The sequence below is a fragment of the Neovison vison genome, chromosome 1 (assembly GCF_020171115.1).
Source record: "Neovison vison isolate M4711 chromosome 1, ASM_NN_V1, whole genome shotgun sequence".
Classification (NCBI taxonomy): domain Eukaryota; kingdom Metazoa; phylum Chordata; class Mammalia; order Carnivora; family Mustelidae; genus Neogale; species Neogale vison.
In genome coordinates, this window is record NC_058091.1 from 80,690,314 (window position 1) to 80,716,882 (window position 26,569).

General features: G+C 40.2%; 1 long non-coding RNA gene across 1 annotated transcript; it reads left to right on the plus strand.

Moving 5' to 3' along the window:
• The first annotated feature begins 19,338 nt into the window (after positions 1-19,338).
• On the plus strand, positions 19,339-26,058 carry LOC122899319. Its single transcript, XR_006383104.1, has 2 exons — positions 19,339-19,596; positions 25,132-26,058. It is a non-coding gene; the product is annotated as an uncharacterized LOC122899319 (long non-coding RNA).
• Positions 26,059-26,569: the final 511 nt, after the last annotated feature.

A 26,569-nucleotide genomic window follows, 5' to 3' on the forward strand; every position in this document is an offset into this window, starting at 1 on the left:
CTTGATGTTTCAGGCAAGCGGAAGCCAGCAAAGGCCTTTGGTTCTACTATTTGTAGCAATAGTAAAAGCAGTGTTTCAGAGAGGCTCTGACCTGCACGGTGGTGCTGGATACACCACAGCTAAAAGGAGAATGGAACTAGATGAACCAGCAGACAAAGGGCGCAGAAATCCAAGCATGAACTAATGAACGCATAGACAGGGATGACCTAAGCGGGAATGATGTCTCAACACTGGAGTAAGATGCATTTCTTCTGCTTCCTTAGGACACTTATCTGTTTAAGTCATTTAGCTGAAGTGGCAAAGTAGTTGCTGATGCCTTTAATAATGAAAATGACCCTGACATATTATACTTAAAATTGGCTTCTTGAGGCCTTGCCGTCCTTTTTGTTTCGCGTACTGGTGCCATTGTCTACTTGACACTTTCCCAAAATATATATTTAGGGAAAGTTAAAACTTGAAAAACAACTTGAGTCTTCATTACAAGTGGATTAGCAGGTGCAGCTGTGAGGGGGTAGCTGGCATCAGAAGTCCCGAGTTTTGATCTCCTTCCTACCAGTTAGAAGCTGTGGGGCTCTAGGCAAGTCATTTCACCATTTTGAGCTTCAATTTTCTCCGCTGTGAAATGAAGATGGCAATACCTATCTCCAGGATTATGATCACATTTAAATGGGGGAAAAGTATATTAAAGTACTTCATACATTTTATAGTGCGGTGCGAGTGCAGAATCTTATTTTTGTGAGCAATTATACATAAATCGAGACTTAAGCTCTCACTCCTTCAAAATGAAACTTCATTAAAAATCTCTACAGTTGGGCGCCTGGGTGGCTCAGTGGATTAAGCCGCTGCCTTCGGCTCAGGTCATGATCTCAGGGTCCTGGGATCGAGTCCCGCATCGGGCTCTCTGCTCAGCAGGGAGCCTGCTTCCTCCTCTCTCTCTCTCTCTCTCTCTGCCTGCCTCTCTGCCTACTTGTGATCTCTCTCTGTCAAATAAATAATAAATAAAAAATAAAAAAATTTAAAAAAATCTCTACAGTTATTTAATTTCTGTGGTATTGGGGTGTACCCAGCAGCAGGAAATGAGAGGAAGTGGCATGTTACCAGAGGCAAGATACGAAGAAAGAATCTGGCATAAGAAACAAAACAACTATTTTGTTCTGGAATCAGTACAATGCTGAGCTGCCTAAACCACTGGACTCAGGTTCTGGAAGTTTCCCCTCTACTGGTGAGGTTGATACATTTAAATTTAAGTGCAGAAAGTTATATTTGTACCTATTAAATTTAATCCTGTTAAGTCCAGATTTAATCTTGACAGTCCAGCCTGTCAGTATCTTTTTTTGAATCTTGACTCTGTCATCCAAGTAATTAGTTGTTGCTCCCAGCTTCGTGTCATCCTCAGATTTGATGAGTGTGCTTTCCCGGCTTTGCTGCTGGTTTATTATAAGTTCTATTGAACCCTCTGGCACATCCCTAAAAATCTTCCTATAGGAGATAGCCAGCTTCAAAACCACTGAAGACACACTTAGCGAGCCCCCATTTCTTCACCTTTGTACAAAAACATAAAAAAAGGTGATGTCAAACTATTATATGATCTCCCTGATATGAGGAAGTGGAGATGCAACATAGGAGGCTTAGGGGGGTAGGAAAAGAATAAATGAAACAAGTTGGGGTCGGGAGGGAGACAAAGCATCAGAGACTCTTAATCTCACAAAACAAACTGAGGGTTGCTGTGGGGAGGGGGTTAGGGACAGGGTGGTGGGGTTATGGGCATTGGGGAGGGTATGTGCTATGGTGAGTGCTGTGAAGTGTGTAAGTCTGACAATTCACAGACCTGTACCCCTGGGGCTAATAATACATTATATGTTTATTAAAAATTTTTTAAAAATTGTTTTTAAAAATAACGGTAATGTCAAATGTCTGGTAAAGGCTTGAAACACTGAAAATCATAGTCCTGCCTCTGATTTTCACTCTCCACTCCCATCTCACACACTCAGCTGCCTTTGCACGCATGCTTACCTCCTCCCTCCTTCTCCTCCCACTACGAAGTTACAACTACTCCTTCTGCCAAGGGCTGCTCCTTCTACCTATGCCATGATGAATCCCAGTACTTCCAATTTCCTCTAGGTCTCCTAAAGCATCATTGTTCCTCTCTCTTTGTTTTCCACCTCTTCTAAGCCTGGCACAGTGGCTCTCAAAGTTTAGCAGGCATCAGAATCTCCTGGAAGTCTTGTTACATCATGGGTCTCTGGGGCCCAAGAATTTGCATTTCTAAGTTCCAGTGGTTCTTATGTCTGGTCCTTGGACTAGCAGCATGAGCACCACCTGGGAAGAAGCTAAACAGGCACATCCTCAGGCCCCACTCCAAACCTACTGAATCAGAAATTTGGGAACTAAGACCAAATAATCTGTTTTAACCAGCCCTCTAAGTGATTTACGTGCACACCAATGTCTGAGAACCACTGGTCAGCATACTGAGTAAAAACAGGACTTTATAGCCAGGGAAATTTGAGTTTTAATCCCTGCCGCTTCCCTTTTTGTGTGCTGAGGTCACATGACTTACCATCCCTAAGCCTCAGTATTTTAATCTATAAACTGGGAATGATAATACCCACCTGTATAGAGGGTAATGAAGATTAAGTGAGATAATGTAGGTCAAGCACTCAGCACAATGCCTAAATATTCAATAAATAGAGGCTGTGTTTACTCTATCTTCATAAAAAATAGTTCCTCCCTCTACCCTGCTCCCACTCTAACCCTTATAGCAAAGCCCATAAAAATCTCCTTCGCCTGTCTCCATTTCCTCATATCTCATTACTCTTTAGATTGCTGCAGTTGGCTTCTGTCCCCACCACTCCACTAAAGGGGCCTTGCTAAGGTCATCAATGATCAAATTCCAAAAGTGATGGACTTTACTTGTCTCATGTTTCTACTACTTTTTCTTTTTGGAACATTTCTCTTTTGGCTCTTTTGTAACCTCTTTTGGCTTTCACATAGCCCCCCTTTCATGATGTTCCTTTTACCTTCCCGAGGGTTCTGTCTCAATCTCTTTATCAGGTCCTTCGCTGCCACTACCTGCCTTTCAAGTGTGCCCCACAATTCACCTTCACGTCTTCTCACTCCAGATCACAGCATTACTTACCACCTATCTACCTTGCCAGATAAGAGCTCTCTGGACCTCCAGACACCTCCAAAGAACAACTGGATGTCTCAACTTGACGACCTCAAATTCAGCACAACCCAAAGACCACACTCATTGTAATGCCCAGATCTCTTCCTCCTTCTAGGTTCCTTACATTCCCGGAGAGACTGTGAGTTCTTAAGGTCAGAGTTGGGATCTGATTAACTCTGACCTCCCATACCTGACCTCAGAGCCAGGTGAGCACTTAATAATGGATCCATTTATTGAATGCATGAATCAACAAAGTGAATTATGTCATATTGTCAAGTAACGTTCATCAAAAGAGATGAAATACTCACAAGAAGAAAATGAGTTATTTCCTAAATCTGCGCTGTGGCTAAGGGTCATTACTTCTCCTTCTAAATCTTGATTTCAGATTTGCCTTTAAATTAGTCTTTAGTATCTGAAATCCACGTTCTCTCTTTATTAATAATTAATGATATACGCCCATCCTGAACTTTGCATACTTCTCTTCCTAAATTCTCCAGAATAACCAAGAGTAGTTTCATAATCACACCTGTACACACTTCAGTTGCTAGAATGCCCTTTGCCCCAAGACTTGACCACCTTTAAGGGAGCTAAGTGTTTTCTCACTGTTGCTTCCCTATCTCGGGATTCTGTTCCTTTGTAAACTCTATTTGTTCTACTCTTTTTAGTTTAAAGATCATTCTCGTAAAAAAGACTTGAAATCAAAGTTTAGTAGGGATATTCTTTTAATCCTTTAACCTTATACCACCCACCCCTACCCCATCAAGCCTTTATCCCATCCTGATCATTTAGTTAGAACTATAGGTTTGAATGTCCTTTTCTATTACCTTTAGCATTTTTATCATGATGAGTTTTAGACCTGCTGATTTGATTCTTACATTTTTAGTCACTATAGGAATATTCATTTTTGGCAAGGATCCCTTCCTTCAGTCTTTAGTGTTCTGGCCAAGGGAGACTGGGGTAGAGTTGGAAGGGAATAGGAGGCCAGGCTGAGAATGGAACAATTGTCTCCTTACCTGGGGAGATCCCCAGTAATACAAGCAGCACAGGTATCAGAAGGATACAGAAACTGACATCAAATCTCAGTAAGCAGAAAAAGCAAGATCTGGGCTGGCCTTGTGTCTCCTGTTGAAGTAGAGAGTCAAGTATTTCAGCTTCTTACCTGATAACGTGAACCTTTCGAATGTTTTTTTGTTTTTGTTTTTGTTTTTTTTTATTTTAGATTTGCCTTATCTTAATTCCAGATTGCTATTTAATCAGCAGTGGTTTGGAACATTTCAGCTTTTAGTTTCTCACTAAGTTAAGTATTTAATGATCTGTAAACAAACACTTGAGAAGATGCTACTTATCCCTGATCCCTCTGTACTTTGTTAAGTGAATTAATTCAGTCTTGAATTTATCTTCTGATTTTCAAGAAAGCATTTTGCTCCTAATGTCAAAAAAAAAAAAAAGGGCTGGGAATGATGGGAATTGAAGGGAAGGAAAAAGCATCACTCTAGAAAGTTCATGGGCTTCTTAGCCCCCACCCAACCTGGAGGTACAGTCTTGATGAAGGCTCTCTGGCCATGGTAACTGGGAGATGGGAAGGCCTGGAGGGGGCTAAGGAAGTGGAAAAGAAAGCAGGGGGTGAAAGTATAGGACAGGTGCACAGCAGGTCTGTGAGGGGCAAGAGATCCTGTGTGAGTGTAGCTTGAAATCCAAGAAGAGAATCTGCAAGAAGAAATTCCAGGAATGAGAGAAAGAGATTAATTGAAACACAAAAAAGTGAATTCACAGGCAAAAGGAAACCAAAAGACAGAGGAAACTTTAAAAAGCAAACAAGGGACGCCTGGGTGGCTCAGTTGGTTAAGCAGCTGCCTTCGGCTCAGGTCATGATCCCAGCGTCCTGGGATCGAGTCCCACATCGGGCTCCTTGCTCGGCAGGGAGCCTGCTTCTCCCTCTGCCTCTGCCTGCCTCTCTGTCTGCCTGTGCTCACTCTCTCTCTGACAAATAAATAAATAAAATCTTTACAAAAAAAAAGAAAAAAAAAGCAAACAAGGGAAACAGAGGAAGGTGAGGAGGAAAGACAACTACTAGTTATTTATACTCACTTCAGATTCCAAGAGTGGAATTGTGTTCTGCGGGTCCTGATGCTGGGAGCACATCCTTCTGAAATATGCACTCACCTGAGACCTCCCTCTTTCTTTGGATGACTAAATTTTATTCCTCATAAGAACCATTTCTCACAGGTCTGTCGGATTTCTTTTTTCTTTTTTTGATAGTCACTTGTACCTCTTGGGCTCTTTCAGAGTCTGGGATTCGGGGATTATGCTTTCTGAAAAATCTACCTCCCCCTAGAAGTTAGGGTTCTCTCTTCCTCTGGCTGTTACATATATCCCAACACAGTCACTTCCTTCTCAGCTGCTCATCTTCCTTTATTCATCAGAACTTGGTTCAGAACAGCAAGTCCCCTCTTCACTTCTAAGAAACGAAATGGTCAGGAGGGCAAGTGAAGGATTCTCAGATGTTCTCCCAATTTATTATCATGTCGTTATATTTGAAAATCTGTCGTGATGAGTTTTCAGCTGCAATCCCCCCAAAAAGTTTCTACATCATTCCTTACCTGAGATCGTACAAGTAGAGACAATCCACATCACGTCCATGCAGCCCTGTGATCGCAGACGCCATGGCCATGCAGGCAGCTCCAGAAGATTTCTTGGTCTCTCAGGCTGCCAGGGCATGAGGAGGTGGAAATGGGCAGGTTTCTTAGGGCCAAGGTCACCAGCATGAAGTCCCAGCTTAAAGTAATGGGAAAAGCAGAAGTCAAAGGGAAGAGCGAAACTGGAGGACACGAGGTGAGCAAAGACTGCAAATGTCTGGAGAGGGATGTAAAAATCATTAAACGTGGCGTTCTGCCCAAATGCCAAATGGTCAGAGCCAACATTTGGGTGTGGAGCCAACAGCTCATTTAAGAAAAAAAAGCCAAATACAAAAATACTTAGAGCAAACCTATGGTTTTTTTGATCCTGGTTTTGATTCATCTGGTTGTATTTGTTCACAGGTTCCTGAGTGCAGAAACTTATCTGTTTAATTATACTACTCCATCCCTGAGGCCTAGGACAGCTCTGGCATATAGCGAGGGCCCAAGAAATTCATAGTCGGGATGCCTGGGTGGCTCAATTGGTTAAGAGACTGCCTTCAGCTCAGGTCATGATCCTGGAGTCCTGGGATGGAGTCTCGCATCAGGTTCCCTGCTCGGCAGGGAGTCTGCTTCTCCCTCTGACCCTCCCCCTTCTCAGGCTCTCTCTCTCACATAAATAAATAAAATCTTTATAAAAATTAAAAAAAAAGAAATTCATAGTGAATCAATCAAACATCAGTGTTTTCAACTATTTCTGTTTGTTTTCTTGTTAATGGACCAGCGTCGCTGTGCACACAGTGATTAGCAGTGATGTAAAGGGCAGACACTGACGTGGAGATTATGCGGCTACACTAAGTCAGCCCACTTGGCCAGGGTCTATCCTCCATTCGAGTTACATCAATTCATAATTCTCCTGCAGTTTCAATATGCTAAGCAATCCCTACTAATAGAGATGAGAGAATGAACCTGCATTATGTATAAGTATGCCTCTCCCACGAAAAGCTGAGCATTACTAAGTCTGCATGGGAATGTTAATGTCTTCTGTGCCATGGGTAAGGTTAAAAAAAAAAAAAAAAAAAAGGATGACCCCTTTAAAATTATAATAAAATACGTTCTGAATTATCTAAAAGCTTCAAACAAACAATTACTCTTCAGAAAGGTCTTCCCTCAGCAAAATTAATCTGAAACCTTAGATCACACAATTAAATATATTTCACCTTGGTTAAAATTGGTACTAGTAAAAGTCTTTAGGAAGGCATTGATGAGCTTTTTTTTTTTTTTTCGGTGTTTTTGTATTGCAAAAATGAATGGATTCAATACCTATCTGAACTGTATAATAATTTAACAATTCTCCGATTCCAAGTTAAGATTTCTTGCAGAGCAGTGACTCCACTCTCATTATTTATATTGAAGTCTGCCCAATACATTCAAAAGATTTCTGCTTATTATAACACTGTGCAGCAAGACACTCTCATTTGATCATCTTTGTGGCAATAGAATCTCAATCACTAACTCACTGCAACTTTAAAATGTTGTGAATCTTTGAGCTCCACTTCTGTAAGGACTCTGCATGCATTCTGTGCTGCTTTGTCTAATCCTGACCCCCAACCTTCTGGGCCTCTCCCAGGAGCATAACAGTGCCATGTACACCATCAGAAGATGTGGCAAAGGGAGAGCACTCAAGAACACGGTTGCTATGAATGGATGGGTTTTCCCAAGTTCCTCTCCTGATGTTCACTTCCCCTGAGGATGGTAATTTGGTGGCCACATCCTTATTGAGAAAGCTGAGCATGATGGAAGGCCATTGAAGGCAAATGGGGAGCAGCACCTTTGTTCAATCTTTCTGAAATTGTCACTGACATGTAGAGGCTACATTTGAGTGGGTGATAATAAAACAAATGCAGGATATCGTGTCGAGTGTTGTACTTTATAGAGTAAAAAGAAAGAAGACTTAAAATGGGTCCTAAGTAAATGAGCAAGAAAGCTCCTTTCTCTAAATCTCTTTCCCTTCGGATACCCAGAAAATGCTCACAGATACCTATGGCCATGATTGGAACAAAGGAGAGAAGAGGAAAAAATATTTTATCTTCTCTAACACCCCTTCCCTTAGCTCTGACCCTAGGGGCTGACCCACAGTCCCTTGGGGCTGTGGCTGAATGAAGAACACAGAAAAGTAAATTCTGACGCCAAGCAATATATAGGTTTGCCAAGGAAGCCAGACATATGAGCAAGGGAGGAGCAAGCATCCTAGATATGATACAATTCTGACCAGTTCCAATGTACCTGGGCTTTTCCCACCACTATCAAACAATTCTTGGACACCAGCTGGGTGTCCTACAATTCAACTCCATTCTGCCACTGTCAAGCTCTCTTCACTTAGCAAACTCCAAAGGCTTTAGGAGCTCTGTGCCAGAAACAGGGAAAAGACCAAATATATATATATATATATATATATATATATAAAATTATTTTTATTAACATATAATGTATTATAATATATTGTATTATAATAATATAATGTATTAACATATAATGTTTATTAACATACAATGTATTAATTATTTTTATTAACATATAATGTATTATTTCACTTAGGAAACTCCAAAGGTTTTAGGAGCTCTGTGCCAGAAACAGGGAAAAGACCATATATGTGTTATTAATTAATTATATATATACATATATAATACACACACACACACACACATACATATATATATATAATTAATTCTTTTTATTAACATATAATGTATTATTTGCCCCAGGGGTACAGGTCTGTGAATCATCACGCTTACACACTTCACAGCACTCACCATATTAAATATCCTCCCCAAAGTCCATAACTCAACCACCCTCTCCACACCCCTCCTCCCCCTAGAAACCCTCAGTTTGTTTTGTGAGACTTAAGAGTCTCTTATGGTTTGTCTCCCTCCCAATCCCATCTTGTTTCATTTTTTCCTTTCCTACCCCCCAAACCTCACTTCTGACTCTGCCTCTCAAATTCCTCATATCAGGGAGATCATATGATAATTGTTTTTCTCTGATTGACTTATTTCGCTCAGCATAATACACTCTAGTTCCATCCACGTTGTTGCAAATGGCAAGATTTCTGGGGTTTTGATGGCTGCATAATATTCCATTATATATATATAAATATATTTATACACACACATATAATGTATACACACACATATAATGTATACACACACATCATCTTTATCCATTCATCTGTTGATGGACAACTAGGCTTTTCCCATAGTTTGGCTATTGTGAACATTGCTACTATGAATATTCGGGTGCATGTGCTTCTTAGGATCACTGCATTTGATCTTTAGGGTAAATACCCTGTAATGCAATTCAAAGGGTAGATCTACTTTCAACTTTTTGAGGAACCTCCATACAGTTTTCTAGAGTGACTGCACCAGCTTGCATTCCCACAAACAGTATAGGAGGGTTCCCCTTTCTTCGCATCCTCTCCAATGTCTGTCATTTCATTTTTTCCTTCCCTACCCCCCAACCCCCCCCACTTTGCCTCCCAAATTCCTCATATCAGGGAGATCATATGATAATTGTCTTTCTCTGATCAACTTATTTCGCTTGACAGAATAGCTCTACTTCCATCCATGTCATTGCAAATGGCAAGATTTCATTTCTTTTGATGGCTGCATAGTATTCCATTGCATATATATACCACTTCTATATCCATTCATCTGTTGATAGACATCTAGGTTCTTTCCATAGTTTGGCTATTGTGGACATTGCTGCTCTAAACATTCAGGTGCATGTGCCCCTTCAGATCACTATGTTTGTATCTTTAGGGTAAATAACCTGTAGTGCAATTGCTGGGTCATAGGGTAGCTCTATTTTCAACTTTTTCATGAACCTCCATGCTGCTTTCCAGAGTGGCTGCACCAGCTTGCATTCCCACCAACAGTGTAGGACAGTTCATCTTTCTCCACATCCTCACCAGCATCTGTCGTTTCCTGACTTGATAATTTTAGCCATTCTGACTGGTGTGAGGTAGTATCTCATTGTGGTCTTGATTTGTATTTCCCTGATGCCGAGCAATGTGGAGCTCATGTGTCTGTTGGCCATCTGGATGTCTTCTTTGCAGGAATATCTATCCATGTCTTCTGCCCATTTCTTGATTGGATTATTTGTTCTTTGGGTGTTCAGTTTGATAAATTCTTTATAGATTTGGATAGTAGCCCTTTATCTGATATGTTCTTTGCAAATATCTTCTCTCATTCTGTCAGTTGTCTTTTGGTTTTGTTGACTGTTTCCTTTGCTGTGCAAAAGCTTTTGATCTTGATGGAATCCTAATAGTTCATTTCTGCCCTTGCTTCCCTTGCATTTGGAGATGTTTCTAGGAAGAAGTCACTGTGGCTGAGGTCAAAGAGGTTTCTGTCTGTGTTCTCCTCAAGGATTTGGATGAATTCCTGTCTCACATGGAGGTCCTTCATCCATTTTGAGTCTATTTTTGTGTGTGGAGTAAGGAAATGGTCCAGTTTCATTTTTCTGCATGTGGCTGTCCAATTTTCCCAACACCATTGGTTGAAGAGACTGTCTTTTTTCCATTGGATGTCCCCTCCTGCTTTGTCAAAGATTAGTTGACCAGAGAGTTGAGGGTCTATTTCTGGACTCTATCTGTTCCATTGATCTATGTGTCTGTTTTTATGCCAGTACCATACTGTCTTGATGGTGACAGCTTTATAATGGGGCTTGAAGTCTGGAATTGTGATGCCACCACCTTTGGCTTTCTTTTTCAACATTCCTCTGGCTGTTCAGGGTCTTTTCTGGTTCCATATAAACTTTAGGATTATTCCATTTCTTTGGAAAAAAATAATTGATAGTATTTTGATAGGGATTGCATTAAATGTATAGATTGCTTTAGGTAGCATAGACATTTTCACAATATTTGTTCTTCCAATCCATGAGAATGGAACGTTTTTCCATTTATTTGTGTCTTCTGCAACTTCTTTCATGAGTACTTTATAGTTTTCGGAGTACAGATTTGTTGTCACTTTGATTAGGTTTATTCCTAGGTATCTTATGGTTTTGGGTGCAATTGTAAATGGGATTGACTCCTTAATTTCTCTTTCTTCTGTATTGCTGTTGGTGTATAGAATTGCAACTGATTTCTGTGCATTGATTTTATATCCTGATACTTTACTGAATTGCTGGATGAGCTCTAGCAGTTTTGGAGTGGAGTCTTTTGGGTTTTCCACATAAAGTGTCATATCATCTGCAAAGAGTGAGAGTTTGACTTCTTCTTTGCCAATTAGGATGCCTTTTATTTCTTTTTGTTGTCTGATTGCTGAGGCTAGGGCTTCTAGGGCTTCTAGCAGTGGTGGTAGTGGACATCCCCTGCCATGTTCCTGACCTTAGTGGAAAAGCTCTATTTTTCCCCACTAAGTATGACATTCACTGTGGATTTTTTTAATTAAATTAATTTATTTATTTTCAGAAAAACAGTATTCATTATTTTTTCACCACACCCAGTGTTCCATGCAATCTGTGCCCTCTATAATACCCACCACCTGGTACCCCAACCTCCCACCCTCCCGCCACTTCAAACCCCTCAGTTGTTTTTCAGAGTCCATAGTCTCTCATGATTCACCTCCCCTTCCAATTTACCCCAACTCCCTTCTCCTCTCTAAGACCCCTTCTCCTCCATGATATTTGTTATGCTCCACAAATAAGTGAAACCATATGATAATTGACTCCTCTGCTTGACTTATTTCACTCAGCATAATCTCTTCCACTCCGGTCCATGTTGCTACAAAAGCTGGGTATTCATCCTTTCTGATGGAGGCATAATAATCCATAGTGTATGTGGACCACATCTTCCTTATCCATTCGTCTGTTGAAGGGCATCTTGGTTCTTTCCATAGTTTGGCGACCGTGGCCATTGCTGCTATAAACATTGGGGTACAGATGGCCCTTCTTTTCACGACATCTGTATCTTTGGGGTAAATACCCAGGAGTGCAATTGCAGGGTCATAGGGAAGTTCTATTTTTAATTTCTTGAGGAATCTCCACACTGTTCTCCAAAGAGGCTGCACCAACTTGCATTCACACCAATGTGTGGAAGAGGGTTCCCCTTTCTCCACATCCTCTCCAACACATGTTGTTTCCTGTTTTGTTAATTTTGGCCATTCTAACTGGTGTAAGGTGATATCTCAATGTGGCTTTAATTTGAATCTCCCTGAGGGCTAGTGATGATGAACATTTTTTCATGTGTCTGATAGCCATTTGTATGTCTTGATGGGAGAAGTGTCTGTTCATATCTTCTGCCCATTTTTTGATATGTTTGCCTGTTTCATGTGTGTTGAGTTTGAGGAGTTCATTATAGATCCTGGATATCAACCTTTTGTCTGTACTGTCATTTGCAAATATCTTCTCCCATTCCATGAGTTGCCTCTTTATTTTTTTGACTGTTTCCTTTGCTGTGCAGAAGCTTTTGAATTTGATGAAGTCCCAAAAGTTTATTTTCACTTTTGTCTCCTTTTCCTTTGGAGACATATCTTGAAAAAAGTTGCTGGGGCTGATATCGAAGAGATTACTGCCTATGTTCTCCTCTAGGATTCTGATGGATTCCTGTCTCACGTTGAGGTCTTTTATCCATTTTGAGTTGATCTTTGTGTACGGTGTAAGAGAATGGTCGAGTTTCATTCTTCTACATATAGCTGTCCAGTTTTCCCAGCACCATTTATTGAAGAGACTGTCTTTTTTCCACTGTATATTTTTTCCTGTTTTGTCGAAGATTATTTGACCATAGAGTTGAGAGTCCATATCTGGGCTCTCTACTCTGTTCCACTGGTCTATGTGTCTGTTTTTATGCCAGTACCATGCTGTCTTGATGATCACAGCTTTGCAATAAAGCTTGAAATCAGGTAACTTGATGCCCCCAGCTTTATTTTTGTTTTTCAACATTTCCTTAGTGATTCGGGGTCTCTTCTGATTCCATACAAATTTTTGGATTATTTGCTCCAGCTCTTTGAAGAATATCAGTGGAATTTTGATCGGAATGGCATTAAAAGTATAGATTGCTCTAGGCAGTATAGACATTTTAATAATGTTTATTCTTCCAATCCAAGAGCATGGAATGGTCTTCCATCTTTTTGTGTCTTCTTCAATTTCTTTCATGAGTGTTCTGTAGTTTCTCAAGTACAGATCCTTTACCTCTTTGGTTAGGTTTATTCCCAGGTATCTTATGGTTCTTGGTGCTATAGTAAATGGAATCGATTCTCTAATTTCCCTTTCTGTATTTTCATTGTTAGTGTATAAGAAAGCCACTGATTTCTGTACATTGACTTTGTATCCTGCCACGTTGCTGAATTGCTGTATGAATTCTAGTAGTTTGGGGGTTTAGTCTTTTGGGTTTTTCATAGATGGTTTTGATGATATTGAGGTATGTACCGTCTATCCCTACACTTTGAAGTTTTGATCAAGAAAGAATGCTATACTTTGTCAAATGCTTTTTCAGCATCTATTGAGAGTATCATACAGTTCTTGTTGTTTCTTTTATTAATGTATTGTATCACATTGATTGATTTGTGGATGTTGAACCTACCTTGCAGCCCAGGAATAAATCCCACGACCCTTGGTCGTGGTGAATAATCCTTTTAATGTATTGTTGGATCTTATTGGTTAGTATTTTGGTGGGAATTTTCACATCTGTGTTCATCAAGGATATTGGTCTATAATTCTCCTTTTTGATGGGGTCTTTGTCTGGTTTTGGGATCAAGGTATTGCTGGCCTAATAAAATGAGTTTGGAAGTTTTCCTTTCTGTTTCTACATTTTGGAACAATTTCAGGAGAATAAGTATTAATTCTTCTTTAAATGTTTGTTAGCATTTCCCTGGGAAGATGTCTGTCCCTGGGCTCTTGTTTGTTGGAAGATTTGTGATGACTGCTTCAATCTCCTTACTGGTTATGGGTCTGTTCAGATTTTCTATTTCTTCATGGTTCAGGTTTGGTAGTTTATGTGTCTCTAGGTATGCATCCATTTCTTCCAGATTGTTAAATTTGCTGGGGTATAGTTGCTCATTATATGTTCTTATAATTATTTGTAGTTCTTTGGTGTTGGTTGTGATCTCTCCTCTTTCATTCATGATTTTATTTATTTGTGTCTTTTCTCTTTTCTTTTTGATAAGTCTAAGACTATATATATATATATATATATATATATATATATATTTTTTTTTTTTTTTTTAAACCACAGTATCACATGTGGACATTCTGGAAAGCAAGGGAAGGTGTGTAGCATCAGGATTAAGGCCAGATAGCAAAATGGGATCTTTAGAAGTTGAAGTCTAAAAGAGTGAAACCAGATAAGACCAAGAGAGTGAGTTGAAGAGATTGAGCCCCAAAATGTCCTGGACACAATGCCACAGAGACAGGGTGTGAGAACCTATGTGTATGTTTTCTTTGGTAGAAAGTTGGGAAGGAGAATTTAAGGGCATGATGCTTGTCAGGACAGATTTAAGATTGCATGCCTGGTTCTTTACATGTTTATCTTAAGCATGTAAATTGTGTGTGTGTGTGTGTGTGTGTGTGTGTCTTTTGAGAAGTGTGTTTCTATCTCCTCCCTTAAGGATCATAATGACACCTAACAGTCTCCCCAAAGAGTAAGTCATTCACTCAGTTATCACTGAGCGTAAGGTAAGGCCCAGCATTGGGCCAGAATTGGTGCTGTTCTTCTTATCAATAATCCATACTCGAAGGATTTATTTTGTTCAGCAAGAAGAGACAAGTGAGATAAATAAAGCCTTTTTTTATGTTTATGACATTTGAAGAATGATGTAGGTTATTGTTAATGCCATGTAAGCACCCTCTAAAAACAGAAGAAAAATTCTCTGAAGAGACCTGAATTACACATGTGAGGAATGCTTCCCTATGTGTCCCACTGATCTCAGTCATGGGGCAGGGATACTTCTGGAAATAAAACAGGAAACACGACACAAACAAAACCATTTATAACCCATGAAAATGGGCAAGCAAGAAGGGTGGTGTGCATGAGGTGTAAGAAAAGAGCACATTTGTACCAAATTCTTCCAATGAATTGTTCAAGAACGCTTCATCCTTGGAATAGGATTTCCTCTAATTCTGTCAAGGTTGGTGTCTGCATGGGTTATGTGCCAAGTAATTGTCCGGTCGCAAGTTAACAGTGTCGAGAGGCTATTTTAAAGATGAATGGGAACATAAAACATATTTGGTCCTATTCTCCACTTTGAATATGTCTCCGGAACAAAACGTGTACTTGAAATGAAATGTAGAAATGTGATTTTTATGAGTTATAGGGTTTTTTTTTTTCCTTTCACAAGACTGACAGAACAAAAACATTTAGAGGAAGACAGCCCAATGTCACATAAGTATTTGTATATTTGTTCTTACTATGGCACACAAGGGACATCATGAACCCCCTCCCTGACTGAACGCTGAATATTATTTAAGTTCTGTCCTCACACTCCAGTGCTTTCCAATAGCTAAAAGAATTTTGCATTTCTTCCCAGAGGAACTGTAAACTCAAAAAGAAAGATTCTCCTACAATAAATTGTATCCATTTTATTTTTCAAAAGTTACTTTTTAAAAATATATGCTAAGAAAAAGTAAGAGGGGAGAAAGAGGGCCTCTATTTATGAATTGTGCTCTTTTCTTATTCATACTATTTCCAAGACCAGGCAAATTATCATAATCTTCCTAACAGAGATACACAATTCCACCTAAGAATTACTGTTTTCCTAAACCAGTGAAAAAGCAAAGTTTCTAATAGATGCTGAGATAAATCATCTGTGTGTGCTTATATGTGCATCCTAGAAATTCCTTTTGAATTTCAAGGTTATAAATAATTCCCAAACCCAAGTTTTAATATGGATTATTTGTCCTCCTCTGCTGGTGTCATTTCTTTTGATTTAATCATTATCCCTTACAGGCGGGCACCAGTCCATTCAGTATTCTGACAGGACCAAGCCACCACTCCACCTAAGAATATCAATTATGTTTTGAAAGCATACAATTTGATTCATGCAGAAACCACTGTATATGCATCCCAGTGTTTTCATAAAGACTTCCTTATTTACTCTAAACAGTGTTACAGCTTTCACTGTATGGTCACATAGTAATTGCTTAACCTTCTTAAGTCTTTTCAAGAAACCTTAAGGAAGAAAAAGGAAAGCTTGGCCTCAAGAATACATTTTCTGTTCTTATAAAAATCAGCTCCTCTCTGAAGAGCTGAATTGAGGCAGAGCTTCAAAGCTGCAGCCTCGAGTGCTGTAAGTACTGGACTGTACAGACAGCTCTTCAACCATGTCTGAATGGGCAAAGGAAAGGAATTTTCTGCCAGCTGAATGTGTGTTTCCCAACTTTTTTTCCTCATGCATATCTATAAAGGATACTGGACTAGAATCCCGAGTAGGTGTCCTATTTAAGGCTTGTTAGCAAGGGATTCCCACAGTAGAATCTGGAAACACACATGCCCACACATACATACACACCCCACTCCTTGGCTCACTCAGGATTATCAGGACTTAACCCTAGGCCAGCTCTGCTACCTGTCTGCCTGACTTCTAGAGACACAAAGAGGCTCAAATGAGCCCATCATCGAATGGAAAAGCCATCAGAAATGAAAAAGCCTCCCTTCTCCTATCCCACCACTCAAGTATTTTAATCCGACAGACTGTTCATCTTCATATGGTGAGTGTACCCACAGGGCACACACACACACACACACACACACATGCACACGCTATGCACACACATGCAGTGACATCAAGGGTGGCTGCCCTTTCTTCCTCATGTCTACTTATCCCATTACTATTACCAACAAGGGAAAACACATTACTTCACCTCCCGAAACCCATGCCAGTGCTCTTTGCCCCACGGAAATGGCAGCCATTTCTGCGTGGGGGTTTCTGTGTAGGAGTCAGCAGTTCTGCACTTCTCCAGACACATGCTCATCTAGAGATAATGAGCACAACTGTATAGAGGAGAATACAGATAAACAATCGCAGTACAGTTGAAGACTGCTCTGTGCAGCCTGATTATCCACAATGTACCAAGCTCTACCAGGATCTGTGTGGCAGAGGGGAGCGATCTCTCCTGTGCCATTCTTCTAGGAGTAGCTGTTCCAACTCACGTAGAAAACTCCTCATTAAAAATGGCCCCAAAGAGAAACTGACATTGCACCTGAGAAGACTAAGGAAATATGCTTCCTATACTCATCTTTGGAGATCTGTAGCACACTTTGCCCATAACCTGCTTAGCATACTCCTTAGGATGGATTTTGAAATGTGGTCAGATTGTTTTAAACATTTCCCCTCATTTTAATTCTTGAAAATAAACAAATATTTTTGTGAATATTCCTCCAATGTTTTCACAGATATATCTATGCAAGTTTTTTTTTAAAGATTTTATTTATTTATTTGAGAGAGAGAGAACATGGGGGGAAGGGTAGAGAGAGAGAAGGAAAGGGAGCATCTCAAGCAGACTCTGCTCTGAGCACAGAGCCTAATGCAGGCTTCTGTCTCACAACCCTGAGATCATGACCTCAGCCAAAATCAAGAGTCAGATACTTGGGACGCCTGGGTGGCGCAGTTGGTTGGATGACTGCCTCTGGCTCAGGGCGTGATCCTGGAGTCCCGGGATCGAGTCCCACATCAGGCTCCCAGCTCCATGGGGAGTCTGCGTCTCTCTCTGACCTTCTCCTCGCTCATGCTCTCTCTCACTGTCTCTCTCTCTCTCAAATAAATAAATAAAATCTTAAAAAAAAGAACACTACCTCAGATTGCTCTGAGGTGGGTCTTTAAAAAAAAAAAAAAAAGAGTCAGATACTTAACCCCATATGCATTTTTTTATTAAGATCAAACTAAATAGGGGCACCTGGGTGGCTCAGATGGTTAGGCATTCGCCTTTGGCTCAGGTCATGATTCCAGGGTCCTGGGATCGAGCCTACCACGTTGGGCTCCTTGATTAGCAGGGAACCTGCTTCTCTCTCCCTCTGCTGCCTGCTTGTGCTCTCTTGCTCTCCTGTCAAATAAATAAATCTAAATCTAAAAAAAAAAAAAAAATCAAACTACGTAGACTTTTGTTAAACTTTTCACTTAAATATTTTACTTTTTCATTAATATTCTTTGGTAAGAATTTTTGTTACAACTTTTGACACAACTTTTTTTGAAATTTATTAATTTAATTAAACATTAAACATTTAGACACAATTTGGGGATGAATTTATCTGTGGTATGGATCTAATATAGCCTTTGGGAGTCCAGATCCCTTTGAATATACAGGAGAATTATTTTTCTGTTTTATAATCCATCTTTAAGAAATGAATTTGTTTTAATTGATGGTTTCCAATTCTTGAGAACTTATGTGTTGGTCTTTATTAAGTCTAGGCATGACACTAACTGGTTGGGTGTGAAATATTATCTCACTTGTAAAAATAAACATCACTTTACTTCTCTACAATCACAACCACATTTATTATTAGACACTCCATATAACCCAGTGATGATTTAATTCTAACTCTTAGGCTAAAAGAGCATGAGCAGAGCTGAGAATCTGCAGCATCCTCTTTCTCACTGCAGAATCTTAATCTCTAATCATCTTGTGAAGACATTTGTCTTCACAGTATTGGCCACGTGAGCCATCATTTTTGTATAAAGGAAAGATTGTTGACTGTCTTTGGCCTTTAATTCTGCAGACCAGAAGTAATTATGGGTTAAGCTGGTTACCCAGGCTGGTAATTCTTATTTAAAATCTTCTTTTTAGGACCACCATGAGACTTGGGGTCTGTAGAAAGCTTCCTATATGATCAAATCATAATCCAAATTTCTTTTAAAGTTATATTCAAAATAAAACCTCCTTAGGATGATTTGATGCACATTTTTCACCTCAGAACGAAAACTATCCCTCCTCTATGCTGAGAACATAGTTTCATTGTCATGAACTAATAGCAGCAATAGACAATTAATTGGTTCAGCTGTCTAATGATTGTTAGAAAGAATACGTTATGACCAATAATTCTGAAGGTAAAAATCATTATTTTTGGCCGCTATTCCCTGGTTCAATTAGTTTATATTCAGTGAGTCCATCTAACAAATCATTCATGTGGTTACTTAGGACCTTGGCAGTTTCACTGGGAAGCTCTGTTGCTCAGTTTTGCCAAACCAGATGTTTCTTGAGCAAACTACTAAAAACTCTCCATGATTGTGACAGGCAATTGGCAAGTCCTCCTTTGAACATGTTCCAGGATATTTTATAACCATGCATTCTATAGTGTACAGCTTCGGGACATTGATCATTCATATGTTTTTGTTAATGATGTAGATAAAATGGTGCAGATAGAGGGACTTTCTATAGAAAATTATACACTCCATCCATAGGTCTTCCTTTGCACCATTTCAGTGGAATTTCGAAATGACCATTCATTAAGACACGAGTTTTAGTTAGATTGCAACAGGAGCATTGAAAATGAAACTGGCTGATAATGGAGTCTGGAGAGACTTCTAGAGAGTGTGACCCCTGATATGATCCTGAAGGACAAGTGGGCTGGGGCTCGATGGGGGAAGGGGAGGAATGGTATTCCAGGCAGAGGGAGTGGTGTGGAAACAGCACTGCAGCGTGGAGTAGCATAATGTACTCAGGAACCTGCATGTTGCTGAACAGGAATGAGGGCCAGTGGCGGGGAGCATAGCAGGAAATGAGGCAAAGGCATGGTGAGGAGACAAGCCGTGAAGGACATTCTGTGTTAAACTAGAAGTTTGATCTTTATTCTGAAGAATATGGGAGCTCATTCAAGGAGTTTAAAAGCAGGTACGTGACATGATATGATTTCCCTTTTAGAAAGGTTACTCTGGCAATAGTGTGGAGAATGAGGGCGGGTAGGACTAGAGGGAGGGAGGGCAGTTTGGCAGCTATTGAAGCAAAACCAACTAGAAAGGGCACAGTAAGCTAGTGACGATGAGACCAAAGAGCAAGAGAGAGATGAAAAACAATATTTGGGAAGTGGGATTAACAGTATAAACTTAAGGTTAAAAAAAAGAGAGAGACAGAGAAACACAGAGAGAGAGAGAGAGAGGAAGAAAATAGAATTAAGAACAGTACTCAGGTTTTTTGTTTGGGAGTTTAGGTGGATAGTGTTGCCAGTCTCTGAAAATGGGACTGCAGGAGTGAAATCAGAATCCTATACCAAGATAATGAATTTGATTGCTTGATGTTGAATTCGAAATGCAGATAGGACATCCAGATAGAGCTATCTTACAGGTAATTGGGTTACCTGAATACGGAGTTCAGGAGAAAGGTCTGGGTATAGATTTGAGAGTCATGAATATCTAGGCGGTAGATAAAGCCCCTCAGGTTGAAGGAGGTCACCCAGGGCAAGAGATAAGGCAGAGGGCCAGGGATAAAGATCATTGTCCACCAGAAAATCATCAGTAACCTTAATGTCAGTGTTTGCTCTGGCATACTGGGGGACAGGAGGCTCACAACAGTGAGTTCAGAGTGAATGTCAGGTACAGAGGTTGTCAAACCTTGGACTTTGGTACAAAAACCCAGTGCAGAAGTGTGGGGACAAATGCATTCCTTATCAGGGATTTCAGTCATCACTAAGAAAACTAGGAATCTAGAATAAAGTCAGTAAAATAACTGTGGTGATCATAGGTTAAAGAAGTGCTACGTCTATAACAAAAAAAAAAAAATTGTCACGTGTACATTATTACACTAATTTCTGGGCACCAAGACTTAAATTCTAGCTCAAACGGGCTTTAGGTTTGAGGATTCACTCCTCTTTTTCATCACTTTTGCAAAGGATGAAGACAAGATGTGAGGAATTAAGCCAGAGGAGAAACAAAAGAATTAGACTAATTAATTGTTATAACATGTGTTGGGATCTCTAGAAAAGTGGGAGGAAGTGATGGGCCTCTTCCCTCTCATCCACTCTAAATTAAAAAGAGCCATGTTTTACAGGGCATGACTGATCTGACCTACTCACCCGGAAAGCAGAGAAATTGGAAATTAAAACAAAATCAAGGCATTTTTAGCTGCCTCTAGTAGACATGGCTTGCTCACTTCCTGAAAGCAAGAACAGGGAAGGAGGAAAGTCAGCTCGTTTACATGATCTGTGAGGCTGAGGCTGGCAGTGAAAATGATAGACTTTCTTCATTACCTGTGAGGTAAAGGAATCCTGGCCATTGTGAGAACCTTGGCCCAAAAGTTATGGTTCTCAACAATCAGGTTAGCTGCAACTCTTCTCTGAGTGGAATAAAAAGAAAAGCGGATAGAAAAACAACAAAAGTGTTCTTATCCACCATCGTCCTACCCTATCCCTCACCCTTGGATGCATGGAGAGCAAAGTAAAATTCCTCTCCTCTATGGTAACATCAAGATAGAAATGGAAAGCTCCTCCCCCAACAGAGGACAACACATTCTGAGGAGATCATAGAGAAATTACAGTATTTAAAACTATGCCAGCTGAGATTTTTGGAGCTAGAGCAATCTACCTGAAATGTGTCAAAATGGATATCATCTGATGGAAATCATAGCATTTCTTTGCATAGGTCAAGACGGAGCTGAGGGCCAACAGATGGCCACTAAAGATGGAGCAACCAACTGTCCTGGTTTGCCCAGGACTGAAGGGTCCTCTAGGACACAGAATTTTTAGTTCAAACCAAGACATTGCTGGGCAAACAAAAACAGTTGGTCACTTGAGATGACAGATTTTGATTCAATGAAAGGAAGACACAGTTTAACAGTCAGAGCTCTCCAATAGGGGGTAACGAGTTTGCTATTTGGAGAAGCTCACTCTCAGCTCAGTCCAAGGCTGAGCTGAAAAGGGAGGTAGGAATTGATGACTTCCAAAGACAAGTTCACCTGTGGAGTCCAGGACTTCATACATGTAGAAGGCATATGTGAAATGAGATAAATTCTGTGAGTTGCCAAGAAAAAGATTTCTTAATTCCAAACATGTGTTGTACTATCATTATTCACAGCTTTTTTCTCATGATTGACTGCTCGCAACTTAAAGCCAACACAGAGACCAGTGCTGGTGTCCTTCATGAGCGCCAGCGTCAGGGCCTCCAGTAAAGGAGAATAACTAGGATCAGCTCACAGGAGTCATTGTAAAAGGGGGAGAGCACTCCAGTGTCCCTGCCTTTTAAAATTTTATTGGAATATAAGCATTGACAAAGTAGTGATTGGTTTGCTTTTGGTATAAACATAATAACCTTTCTCTAAGAAATTTACCTTTTCATGTGATATTGATATATATGTGTATATATATATATATATATACATATATATATATTTAAACACGTGTTTTGCTTCTGCTCGAAATTGCAAGTGCATTGCAAATAAGATGCTCTCTGTAAAGGACTCGATTTTACTTGCTGTAGCAAACAGTGCTTGGGCTGGAGAAAGGGAAGTTTGTTCATAGAAGCCTCTCTCTTCAGTTCATTCTTCCTCAAAGACGTATATCAAGGGCCCTCTTTATTCTGCAGAAGGTGGGGTAGAAAACACCAGAAAGGATATGGTTAGTATTATCACAAACTTATGAGATAATTTAAATGCACTTGTAACAAGTAAGTCCCAAACTCATGACTAACAGTGCCTGTAAACCTTTAAGCCTGTGGACCAAGGACAGCAATGAGTTATAGCTGCAGGGGCCAGGGTCTCCATTTGACTTGTAGCGACTGGACTGGTCCATAGTCATCAAAGGAGCTTATGGTTGGAATGACTACATGTTCCCATTTTCTGAGGACAGCCCTGTTTTGTTCATGTTATCCCAGCATAATTATTAATAGTACTCCAGTCTGGATGGTAAACTAAATGATTGCCCTGGATATGGCTCATTTCATGGGTATGGTCAAAGCAGGGGTTGAAATTGAATAGCCAATGGCACTTGATTGCCCTGTCTGGGTCTTGGGTTTCTAGCATACATCCAGACTGAGTCCAGGTTTCAGGAAGATGATTAAACCTGTGTATATATAGCAATATTTTTATTTTCATTAAATCTTGGTTCTAAGGAATTTATGACCACTTGAAGAAAACTTGATAAGATTAGAATCCAAAGTGTTTCTCAATAATGCCTTTGTGAGCTTTGTTTTGTTTTCATATTTGTTTAACAATAAGAGAATGGAGAATAACATTGTCTGGCTGGAAGTTGGTGACTTTTTAAATTCCATATTTTTTTTACACTGGTGATGCTTTGCCCTGTCACATTGGCCAAACCCACCCTTGAAAAACATGTAAGTTGGACATTCCTTCTAGTGTTCACTATCACTATGCTTTACCAGGTGACCACAGTTGCTTAGTAACTACATGAAAAAAGTCGAGTCTGCAAATGACTTTGACCCAGACACTTAGGATTTTGGAAGACTAGAGACAAGTTCTGAAACTTCCCAAACAGGGAAGTTTTCCAGACTTAGAGAGCAAGTGTAGGACCACAACCTTCCCAAACTGACTCAAAGATGTCCACCAATCATCACCAACAGAGAAACCTGTAATTAGAGTTTAGGAAAAAGGAGGTTTTAAAACTGAGGGTCATATTGAAAAAGAAAAATGAGAGACCCAAACCAGAATGGTATGGATACATGGAAAGAAAGTGGGGAGGAGAAAGATGGGAAGCACATGCTCAAAATAAAGCTCGGCCTACATGGATTCAGACCTGTCCCAGAATAAGGGGTCCACCAGGAATGCTCCTTTGAGGGACTAGACAGCCAGAGAGAGTATATGTATAAAATTCACACAGTTAACAAAAGCTTAGTTGTTGGACAGAAGAGAAGATTCTAAATACAGCATTGTGTCTGTCACTCAACAAATCCTCATTGAGCATCTGTGATGTGCCAGGCACTGTTCTAGGTGAGGACATAAGAGGCACAGTCAACAAATGAACAAATAAATGAACATGATAAATTCAGAAAATAAGTGCTATGAAGACAATATAGCAGAGTGGTGTGATGCCACCATTATGGGGGAGGGAAGAACTATTTCAGCTCATCTAGTGTCATCAGAGCAGGTCTCTCTAAAGAGATACAATCTGAATGGAAAAAAAAAGATAGAGCCATCATGTGAGTGAGTCAACTAAAGAATGGATAGCATTCATTGGGTTGACAGCATGGAACTCTTTGGGGACCTTAGAAAAAGCAGCTTCAGCAAAGAAGTGGCGTAGATGGTGAGCGGAGGCAGCCTGATGGGTGGGGACACAGTGAATGTGGGATGGGAAAGCAGAGATAAGGATTACAGATAGCAGCCCACTTCAGAACAAAGCTTTCTAGAAATTGGAAGGGTATGTGCAGCTGTGGGAGGGTTCCATTGTGGAACATTGCTGAGAGGGAGTTGGACATGCAGAAGAGAGTGGGAGGAGGAGGCAATCAGATCCAGCCAGTTTTTAACAATAAAAGGGACATTTTCTCTGTATTAATAAAAAGAAACTAATGCTGGGGTGGTTTTATGGGTCTGACAATGGGAAGTTGGAGGGGTCCCATCTTGTTGTCTCTATTTTCTTAATGAAGTAAGAAATGAGGTCCTCTGTGAGAGTGAGGGTAAAGAAAAGCAAGATGTGCAAGATGTGAAGTAAGGGGGGAGAGTATAAAATAATTACCTTGACAGTGGTTCAGTTTACTAGGGAAACACATACAGTCATGCAGTGCCAAATGCCTGAGGCACTTAAATATGAAGATAATTTCCTTTGTTATAAAAATCAAGCAGCCTGGCTATTGATTTTTCTCTAGCCATACATAATTGCTCAGATGTAGGAACAAAGAAGGAAGATAAGAGTGCTCAACCAGTGCCGAAGTTCTGCCAGGTGGGTCTGAGGGGCAGAGAGGTAAGTAAGCACTTGAGAGGCTCTATAAGGACATGGTTATGATTTAAACCATGAAAACTAAAATAGGCCAAAAAAAGAAGTGAAGAATCACTGATGAGTGTTAAAACTCTGGTAGCATCTGTGGAGTAGGTATCTCAGTGAGGGTGCACCAATGGGGCCCCGGGTTGTGGTGAGATCATGAAATACACTAGTAGTGATTTCAGAGGAAGTGAGACACAGGATGTGTGGTGGCAGTGGGTGGCTGAGGTAATGTGAAGAATTAGGTGCTAGAGACTTTGTCTCTGGTCTTTAGAAATCCTCAGTATTTGCCTCAAAATTATTTGCAGACTCGACTTTTGTCATCTAGCAACTAAGCTACTGTGGTCACCGGTGAAGCATATTGATAGTGAAAACTAGGAGTGTCCCTGTGAGAAGCCCAACCGCAGTGTTTTTCTAGGTTGGGTTATCCAGTCTGACAGAGCAAAGTATAACCAGTGCAAATTTCCACACTCACTCTCACTGATGATCTCCTTTCTTGCTTTATTAAGAAAATACAGATTACAGGATGGAAACTGCTTCAACTTCCCATTGTCAGACCCACAAAACCACCCCTGCATCAGTTCCTTTTTTTTACTTCCTTCCTATTGCTATAAAGGAAATGTCCTTCTTCTTGTTGAAGACCAGCCTCTAAATGAGCTCTGGATCCGATTCCCTACCAGGAGCTGCAACAGAGGAGACAAAGGAAAAGGGAGCAAGGTGGAGAATGAGCCAGCCCTTAAACTGTGAAAAAACCAAGGGGAACTTTAGCAGAATTGGCTTCAAAGACTGGGACCCAAGGATATCATCACTGAAAGGAGACGTCAGTAGAAGGTCCACTGGCCGTGCATAATGGTGATGGATGTTCTGGAGTCAGATTGGCAGGGTCTGAATCCCAGGTCCCCCACTTTCTCACAGAGCCCCATTGGGTCACAAAATAACAGAAAAACACTTAGCACCTTACAAATACTGCTCTCTCACGGTAGACCAATGAGTTAGGCACTCTTATATGCACATTACAGAGATGAGAACAAGTTTCATGACCTCTAGAAACCTCATGATGGTATGATAATGATAGTTCTCCTTATTGGGATTATGGTGGGTTTTCACCAAAATAATCCAGGCAAATGATCAGCACAGTCTGTGGCTCAATGGATGTGTTCAATAAATGTTAGTCTGGAGGGCTAGGTGAGAGGAAAAACGTTAGCTTCCAGAAATCAGGGTTTTGATAAGAAGGAGTAATGGTCTGCAAGCAACACTGAGAAACAAAGAGGACAATGACCCAACTTCTAGTCTTGAAGAACATGGAGCATAAAGCAAAGAAACCAGCAAAATACTACATCAAAGTTAGAAAATTCTCTGTGAGTAATGTATAGTAATATACAAAATTGTTCAATCAATATGTTGTACACCTGAAACTAATATAATGACAAAACCAATTTGAGAAATACAGTACAATATAATAAAAATCCTGACTCAGAGTGCCCAGCTGGGAGCCAGGCAAGGAAAGGAACAAGAGAAAAGAGAGAAAAAGCTATAAATACTGAAGAGTTTGCTATTCAAGAAAGGGGAGTTTTAAAGCATGGAGCAAGAATGGGAAGTGTTGAGCTGAGCTATGCAGAGGAGGGTAGTGAGGCTGAGTCCAATGGGGACTCAGCACACACACACACACACACACACACACACACACACTCATCTCGGGCTGACTTCAGAGCTTAACCCTTGAGGAAGCTGTGACTCCACATAAGGGTCATAAGACCAACACCCATGAAAGTGACAGCTGTTCAGAGAGGAAAAGCAACTTGGAAAAACAGGAAACATGTGGCCTGTTTCCAAAGCATAGTGTATAGATTAATCTGACCAAGCAAGATTTAGCATTGAATCCAACCACAGTCATGTATATTATCTCCTTTAATCCTTAGCACCACAAATGAAACTGTATGCATATTA